This window comes from Lytechinus pictus, chromosome 14 (assembly GCF_037042905.1).
Source record: "Lytechinus pictus isolate F3 Inbred chromosome 14, Lp3.0, whole genome shotgun sequence".
In the NCBI taxonomy this organism is placed as follows: domain Eukaryota; kingdom Metazoa; phylum Echinodermata; class Echinoidea; order Temnopleuroida; family Toxopneustidae; genus Lytechinus; species Lytechinus pictus.
In genome coordinates this window covers 23728213-23737893 of record NC_087258.1, presented here as the reverse complement: position 1 = coordinate 23737893, position 9681 = coordinate 23728213, and the positions used below count along the sequence as shown (strand labels likewise).

Here is a 9681-nt window from a genome sequence, read left to right as displayed (position 1 = left end):
TGAATTTTCAACATTATATGCTAGTTTGATATTTCTCTATTTATTCAAATCAACATTTTTTCTGGGGTGGACTTGACCTTTAAACTTTCAATTTTAAACTAATATGGTTTGAAAATTATAGTGCAGATTAAGAAAAATCAGACAAACAAAACACTGAAAATTAGATCAAAATCGGACGACTAACAAAGTTATGGCAATTTAAAGGAGAATGAAACCCTTGGAGCAAGTTAGCTTTTGTGAAAGCAGAAAAATCAAAGAATAAGATCAACAAAAGTTTGAGTAAAATAGGACTAGCAATAGAAGAGTTATGGGCATTTGAATGTCGAGATCACTAATGCTATGGAGATCCTCCCATTGACAATGCGGCCAAGATCTATGATGTCACAGATGAACAACTCTCCCCTTTTGGACACTGAAATTCCTCTGAAAATATACCCCAAAACATCTCTTTTTGCTCATTCTAATCATATGACAATCGATTCATCAATGATATAATGTTGTGAAACCTCTGTACTTGTCCTCTCATAAAGAGAACACCTCACCTTGTGATAGACTCTATAAAAGTGAGAATATAAGTGAAATAAGTACTAAAGTAATGAGGGAGTTGTACGTGTGTGACATCACAGATCTTGGTCGTATTGCCAATGGGAGGAACTACATGGCATTATAGTGATCTCAATATTCAAATACTCATAACTTTCTTATTATTCATTCAATCTTCCTCAAACTTTCAACAATATGTTTCTTTGATTTTTCTCTTTGATATGGATTCAGCTGGTTTCAAGGGTTTCATTCTCCTTTAAAGATTTTCATTATTCCGGTGAAACAGTTCTAGGCAGGTCTTCATGAAATGAATATTCAATTAGCAAACTGATGATGTCATATATCCACCCTTGTTCTCTTTTATTTTATTATATGAAATGAGGTTTTACTCAATTTTTTTCCTTCAAGAACCAAAAATATTGGATCACAATTACTAATAAAGTGCATTAAAAAATTGCATATATGCTGCAATTAAAACTTCCCACTGGGCAATTTGTTACCGATTACCAATTTTACCGGTTATTACCGGTAATATCACCTGGAAATTTGAGTAACACCAAATATTACCGTTATTACCATGCTATTACCGAAATTATAATTCCTGTTGATACCTGTTACTGTTATCACCCTGATGAAACCGACATTTACCGAGTTACAACAGGGTGACGATGGGTAATAAGGGTAATGATGAATGACTTTGATTGGTTATAACATTGCAAACTTTAGTAATAACAGTAATCTTACAGCAATCCCAGCAAAATTGTCAAAGTCCAAAAAATTACTGTTATCACCCTGATGAAACCAACATTTTACCCAGTTACAAACAGGTTGATAAGGGGTAATGGGTAATGTTGAAGCGCTTCCATTCCCAGACAGCAAAGTATCTGGATCACATACGGTTCTTATCTGGGATATCTGGGTCCCATATGGGCCCACATGGAACCCAGATGAAAACATATACTTGAACCCACATGGTGCCCAGATAGGACTCAGATGGAAACGAGACCTCCAACCCATGCGGAACCCATTAATATTGGGTAAATGGAGTAATATCAGATGGTAATATCAGGAAAATGCTGGGAATATTAGTTACTCATGAATATTCATTACTACAATAAATGGCCAAAATTTTAGCTAATATAGCTGTAATAATTAATGTGTTTATGTTTATGCAATTATTCCACCCAGAAAATTTTCAGAAAAATGTGTAGTTTATATATCATATTAGTCATAATCATGACATTAATTTTAGAAAAATGTTTTAGGGTTGAATAATTGTTAACCATAATTTGTCAAGTGTTGTAAAACTCGCTCAATATATACCCTGATAGCAGAAACTGGTAAAAATGACGTCATAATTACGTCAGTTTAACGACGAGTGTCACGTCATGTTGACGTCAAAACAGGACGTCTTATTGACGGGATCTTGCACCCGCGAATAACGTCATTATGACGTCGTATATTGACGTCATTATGACGTCTCCAAGATTGACTACGACGTCTTAATGACGTCTTTGCAACGTTTTTACAACGTTTTCCTGACCAGTATCAAGGGTCAGCTTGACGTCGTGTATTGACGTGATTATGACGTCTTCGAGAGTCGACTACGACGTCGTAATGACGTCCGTGCAACCTATTCCTGACCGGTTTTAGACGTCATATTGATGTAATTATGACGTCTTTAAAAGTCAACTACGACGTCTTAATGACAACTTTGTAACCTATTCCTGACCAGTTTCAGACGTCATATTGCTGTAATTATGACGTCTTTATAAGTCAACTACGACGTCTGAATGACGACTTTGTAACATATTGCTGACTAGTAAGAGACGTCATATTGACGTCGCATATTGAAATGAATATGACGTCTTTTGGAGTCAACTATGATATTTTAACGTATTCTGACGTGATGACATAAACATTTAAATTAAATTCTACATGTAATGTACACACACCACTTCAAAGACCTTGTCATGGAGGATTATCTATTGTTGGTGAATACTGAGGTGGTCTGACAATGTCCAGCATTCCCAGTAACAATATAATGATCCTCCATGCCAGGGCCTTGCATAAGTTGACTCAGTCTCAAGAACATGACCCCCCCCCCCAGAAAAAGAATATATACAAAAATGGAAAACAAAATCAAATACGTGTACGCATTTCAATTAGGAAATCATGACAAATATTCTATTAATAAATAAAAGTTGCATAACATGATATTACCAGCACAAAAAGGAAAAGAAATGGATAAAAATAAAACACTTTTCTATGAAAATGCAGTATTAGAGTCAAAGGAATGAAATAATTACAATGTTTGTTATACCAATACATAATACATTAATACATAACAGAGGCATTATGAATAATAATGATCTCCAAGAATATAGCTTTTTTGTTGAAATTGTAATTAAATATACCTTCAACTTTAGAGATCTATGTAATGTAGGTAAAAATATACTATATGTAAAAAAAAAATACCTGAGTTGCATTGATTTCAGGATTTATGGAAGCTTGCATTTGGGTTTAAGAATTATACATGTACATTAATTCTTATGAAAAGTTTGTGATTGTATTACATTATCACTTAGGGGTAAATGACAGTAGTTGCAGCAAACAATTATTTCTTGAGAAAGTCTTTTAAATTAAGGTTAATTGTCAAAATATTGTACATGATCTAGATCTGGTACATTAATGTAAACTTGTATCTTTGTAAAATCATGAATTTTGAACTTAAAGAGAAATGCCAGTAGTTGCAGTAAACACTGATTTCATGAGAAAGTCTGTAAAACCAGGCTTAATTGTCAGTATATAATCGAGGATCTAGATCTGGTGGGTGTTTCATAAAGCTGTTCGTAAGTTAAGAGCGACTTTAAGAACGACTGGTGATCATTTCTTGTGGTAGAGTATATAACAAAATGTTCATTGGCGATGGTTTAGCGCGTAAGAAAGGATCACCAGTCGTTCTTAAAGTCGCTCTTAACTTACGAACAGCGTTATGAAACGGACCCCTGGTACAGTTACATAAACTGAACTTTGTGAAATCTTGAAATCTACGCTAAGAAGGTTCAAACTGAAGATCACCAACACAGATAGGCACACGTGGGAAAGTGTATTATTATTTCTGGAATAAAGACCCGACGGAAGTGACCGAATCCGCGCTTATTTTGCTTATTTCTCAGCAATTACACAATTTCTTCCAGAATCCTTTGGCACATATTTTTTATTCATACAGACACTTGGGTGGTCATTATATTAGATTCTGTAAAAAGTCATTTTGAGATCGTTACCAGAACTGGAATTTATCTTTAAAATCAATAATTCTGATGATCACTAACACAGAAAAACATATGTGAGACAGGACAGTGTAATATAATTGATCGAAAAATACCTGACATTTGATAGATTTACATGCTTATTTTGCTCATTTCTCAGCAATTACGCATTTTCTTCTCGAGCTATATTTGGATTCTGTTCGAACTAATTTTAAGATTGTTACTACAACTGGTAATTTATCTTTAAAGGGGTACTTGTATATCCGGGCTCAACATAACTATATCTATGATAAATAAAGTAATATTTACCATGCAAAATAGTGAAAATTTTATCAAAATCAGATAAAAAATAATTACAAAAATATTGGTAATTAACACATGCAAGTAGATAAGTTTATGATATCATGCCCACATTTTTATTGTTCTGTTACCAGATGAAATAGTAATTATTTCATGTGTGTAATAAGTATGTCTTCCAATCCCATGTAGCAAAAGAACTTCCAGCAATAATCAATACAGGTAAGTCACATCAATGCAATTTACAATCCAATTTAAATACACCATTTTATATACAAAATAATAAGTTGGGGATACATGTACGTGTACGTCTGTATGACATCATCAGCAGGCTACTTGCATATGCTTAGAGGTCTTTCACCAAAATAATGCAGAGCTTAGAATGTCATACATTACTTAATTATCCCTTGTCCTATTTTCATGAATTTTTCAGTTTTGTTAAAAAGTAATCAAAGGCCATATCCATGGTTACCCTTATGCTTGACCTCAATGCTTGTTCTCTTTTACACAACACACTGTTTTGTGAGATACAAAGCACTTTGAGATGCCATCCTAGTCAGCACATGAGATTTAAAAGAATTCAAATTACCAGGCAGTGACAGTGTTGTTCCAAGTCCAGAGCAAAGATGATCAGGAATGTGGTAGGTCTTCTCAAATGATATTGATCCAAGGTTGTCAAAAATTGGAGGAGAGGATGGAGCTAATTCCATGGCCTTGGAGCAGTAGTGGAGAAAGTTTCATCACCAGTAGCTAATTTGTAGGTGCATGGTAGACTAAGGATCACAAAAATAAAAAGGCAAGTGCGCCTAAACGAAAATGACGCACAAGGCATTCCTTTTAATACATGTAATCTGGATCCCTGTCATTGACTTTGAAAATCAGTAGACGGACACTGATGTTCATGTACATCCTTTCCTTGACTTTCAGCCAGCGAAGTGGGTGTATGGCAAATGGCACAATAGGTGCAGCATTCTGTACTATCTGCAGTCGGTCCAGATCGCCCTAATTCAAGCACGAAGAGCTACAATAATCCAGTTTAGATTGCGCTAAACCACACTACCACAGACTGCTGTGTGGCAAGTAGGGGTAAAAAAGGCACTTCCCATTGGCCGTTATTCTTCCAATCTGTTCGATGTTATACTGGTAGGGAGCAGGTTCCAATGGCGCTATGAAAGGTGTTACGAAACCAGATGACTGGGTGCAGATTCAGGACACCTTCCATTTCAACTTACATCATCTGCAAAAATAACAGAAGAGAAACATAAAAACCTTTCCTACATTAACTACTTAATATTCATTAGAAACTAAATGGTTTCAATATCAATTTGGAAACTTTTTAAAAAATGATTAAAAAACAATGTGGGGTGTGTTACATATTTTATACAGTACTTCAAATATTAACATGTAAAGTCAAGTCGGGGGAGGGGGTGGGGGGCTTGATGCCCTCAAGATCTGCACCTCCAAACCATCTCTGTATAGGGAAGGACATTTTAGAGTAAATTTGTTTGAAAAAAACATATTTCTTTTTTTTAAATTAATCATGATTTTAATTCATGCTTTTTTATTTGTTTTAAATGGTAATGGGATAATTCCATCAGTTTGAATAAGAAATTACAAGGTGCCAATTTCACATAACCAAGATCAATTCTGGGGGGTGTTTCACAAAGATTTAAGTATGACTTAAGTCGCACTTAAATGCCGACGTGTACATGATACATGTATGCAACGCGCGATCTTATTGATAGATACATTGTACGCTTTAGTGCGCGTCCGCATGAGATGATCTGACCAATGTGGTCAAGCCTTTCATACCGTACGCAACCCGGTATTTAAGTGCGACTCTAAGTCATACTTGAATCTTTGTGAAACACCCCCTGATGTAATCACAAATGCACATGTTAAAGACTTGGGAGGGGGGGTGATTCAGCCCCCCCTCGACATATTTCATGATAAATCCGCCGCTCAAAATTTTTTGACCGTGTCGCTTGCTGACTTTTTACTTTAAACTCTCGTGCAACTTTTGAGACCAAAATTGTGACCCCCCGGTACGTGTTTCCGAAATTACACAACATTTTGTAAGTGCATGCAGACCCAAAATTACTCAAAAACGTGAATTTGTGTACAAATTCAATGCAAATAGTGTTTTAAGCCAAAATTCATAAATGTATCATCATTTTTCCTTTCGCTGCTTAAAAGTTAAAATCAATAAATTTTATCTTGTGTATGGTCAAAATAAAGTCCTCGACAATTTCCATTGAAAAAACACTAAAAAACAAAAAGTCGAAAAACAAAGAAAAGAATACATAAGAAAATAAATGTTTTTTTGAAATTTTTGAAAAATAAATTTCATCAGATGCCTATCTAGAGTATGTGAAACAAATATTAGCATTTTAGGGGCATTATTTCATTAATTAGAGCCAACTTTTGATTTTACACATAAATTAGCATAATTAATGAGCAGTGAGATTTTTCGCAGAATTTGATATTATAGTTTTGTAGATAATGCCATGGTTAACGCGCATGCCAATTTTCGTTGCGATCACACGATCGACAGCCGAGATCATAAGGGGGGCTGAATCAGCCCCCCCCCCAGTCTTCTTAGACGTCGAAATAGCCCAGTCTATTCACTCATTCAATGAACAAGGTTATGATATAACCTTGTTCTCAGTTATATCTCCATGTGTGGCAAAATAAGGATGGCAATGTTTGGCTTATTTTCTCTTTTTATTTGGGACAAATGCTTGATTTTTTTTACACTGACAGTTTCCATTACACCTATTCATCATATAACTTGGCCTTTAAGTAAATTTGATTCTTTAAATTATTTTTTCTTAATTAAAAATAGAGATTAAAAAATGAAAATTTTCTTGCCATATTATTTTCCACCAATAGAGGGTGTACACAAAATATGCCCAAAATTCAAGTTTTTGAGCGCTCTAGTGAATACAAAAATTATTCCCAAGTTACTAATGAAAAAAAAATTGCAACTGTATGGAAATTAGTAATTTTGGTCACAAAAGTGATATTTTAATCATTTTTTAAAGTGTGTGCTCTGTACAGCATTGGCATGCCATAGTCCAACCTGTAGATTCCCCACAGGCAGGGTGGTTGCAGTGAACAAGTGAGTCTATTTAGGGTTAAGCCTTTTTTATATTTAAAATACAAAGGCTTACAAAAGGTGTCCCAAGATTGCGCACATCCGAATCTGCGCGATTCTGATAATAGAAGATGCGCAACGACTCAAAACAAAAAATAAACTTTACACCTGAAATAGCCTACTGTACTCACTTACCTACTGCCTGATGCCGCCTGGCACGTAGGGCAACCACGAAGGACCTCCACTCCTGGCGGTCGGCGGTTCTGGGCCTTCTTCTGGAAACTCCCCCGGGCTAGGTCATATTCACCGACTTCATCTCCTCCTCAAGTGTGATGCCAGGACAGGTAGTTTTGGTTCTCCCTCTCTTTCTCCTAAAATGTCATAAACAGATCTATTCATCAAAAATCTGACTCAAAATGGTGGGAAAATAATGAATTTAGGGCATTGGCAAGAGTTCCATATGCACCCCCATTGAAACTGAAAATAACAAGAGTGTCGCAAAGGCGAGCACATAGTACGCCCGTCTGTAACGCGGAAAATGGAGCTATTGGTCAAGCAAGAAAAGTGGAAGATGGCGACTTCACCTTTGACCTTCTGACCTTAAATCAATAGGCTACCTTGGATCCATGCTAGTATTATACATACCAAATTATATGAGCCTAGGTTAAGTTAAACTGAAGTTATCACGTTTACAAGGAAAAGTTAACGGACGGACAGACGGACGGACACCGAGCGTGATACATGTACCATAATACGTCCCGTCAAGACGGGCGTATAAAAACACGAAGGATCAGAATCACATATCTAGCCCAATATAGAACATATATGATGGGGGAGTGGAAATACATACTAAAATATGGCTTTATTCCATCAAATTTCGAGCATGTATATTAAAGTGTGTGTAATTGTCCATAGACATCGGTTTATTTAGTCAGTAAAGGGTGTGTGAGTCAAGTCTAGTCGAACTATCGGCTGATACCCCTTCCAGTATCAGCGCTTCTCGCTAGCATAGCAGGAACAGGTGACTTGACTGAACGAACCGGAATTTTCAACAACCTTTTGTTATTTTTGGTCTTGTTGTGTTGGTGGGGGGGGGGTGCATTGGATATGGAACTCTTTCCAGGGCATTTCATGTGACGGCCTCAAAATGCAGCCTCGGTGCTACCTCGAGCTAAGTTCGTGCAGGCTCCACTCTACTTCACTACCGCTACTACTACTACACTCCACCTAGGTGGAGTGGAGCCTGCACGAACTTCGCTCGAGGTACCTCAGACTCAGTCAGAGCTTGCTTTCTTATCGAAATATTCACATCGCGTGTGTAATAGGCCTGTGTAAAGTGAATGAATGCGCAGACATCGCACATCGGACACTAAAAATGAGAGAAATAATTGATTTTCTTGGAAAAAATCTCGGCCAGTCATGGTCATTTTCAGATTGAACAAAAACAAAATGAATAGTAATGGTATTCATTTTGTTTTTGTTCAATCTGAAAATGACCATGACTGGCTGAGATTTTTTCCAAGAAAATCAATTATTTCTCTCATTTTTATGAGACTTTTTGCACACTTACTCATAAGAATACAAGGAACATCATAAATTGAAAGATTTTGTAAAATAAAAGGAAATTCACGTTCAATCTTAACTCAAATCGTTAGGTGTGCAGACTTGGGGTTGGCGATCACCAGCCGGCCGCCAGTGCAGTGGTCCACAGCAGCGAGCGGGCGCTCGGGCCGCGGCCGGGGCGAGCGCCCGGTACTGTGATGGGATTGCCAGTGTCATGTCATTTTCAGTGACGAAGCTAGCTGCAAGCGCAAGCCGCGGCATTTAACAAAATACGAAAAGAAAATAATAGAAAATGGTTATCTTACTTACTGTTTAGCCTACTGCAAATGTCTTCGAGGTCGTTGTCCATATCTGACCCGTATTCTTTAAAAGAATTATTAACGTATAACGGCCTTCTTCGTCGCACTTCTCGTTCGAGCTCAATAAACTGCAACGCAACGGAATTCTTTTCAAATGTTGGCGGTAAGTGCGCATGCACAAGCTTGTCGCCGCGCCCGCCCCCCCCCCCCGGCGAATTTTTATAGGGGGTGAGCTGAGCTGAGGGGGGGGGGGGGGTCAACACCGAGTAAGAAAAAGGTTTAAAAATAGATACAATCTTCTTTGGCATAAAAAGCTTCTTCTTCTACTTGTTTGGTTATGGTTGGCAACCAGTCATAATGATATATTTTTGCCACTGCTTTTGGAGCTTTTTTAAAAAAAAGATTATATAATTTCCTTTTTTTTGCATGTACGGTACTATTTTACTTTATTTTCTTTTTCTTTTTCTAAATAGAAAAGAGCCTTGCTAACTTGGCAAGGTTGAAAAAATAGCAAATAGCAAATAATATGCACTTTGAAAATAAAATTGTAAATTTCTTGTTGATTGGCAAATAATTGATGTCATAATCACGTCATAATTTGGTCAAATGA

General features: G+C 36.6%; 1 long non-coding RNA gene across 1 annotated transcript; it reads right to left on the bottom strand.

Moving 5' to 3' along the window:
* Window positions 1–209: 209 nt before the first annotated feature.
* LOC135156682 (uncharacterized) lies at window positions 210–9212 on the bottom strand. Its single transcript, XR_010295734.1, has 3 exons — window positions 9082–9212; window positions 7405–7580; window positions 210–5349 (listed from the first exon to the last, which is right to left on the bottom strand). It is a non-coding gene; the product is annotated as an uncharacterized LOC135156682 (long non-coding RNA).
* Window positions 9213–9681: the final 469 nt, after the last annotated feature.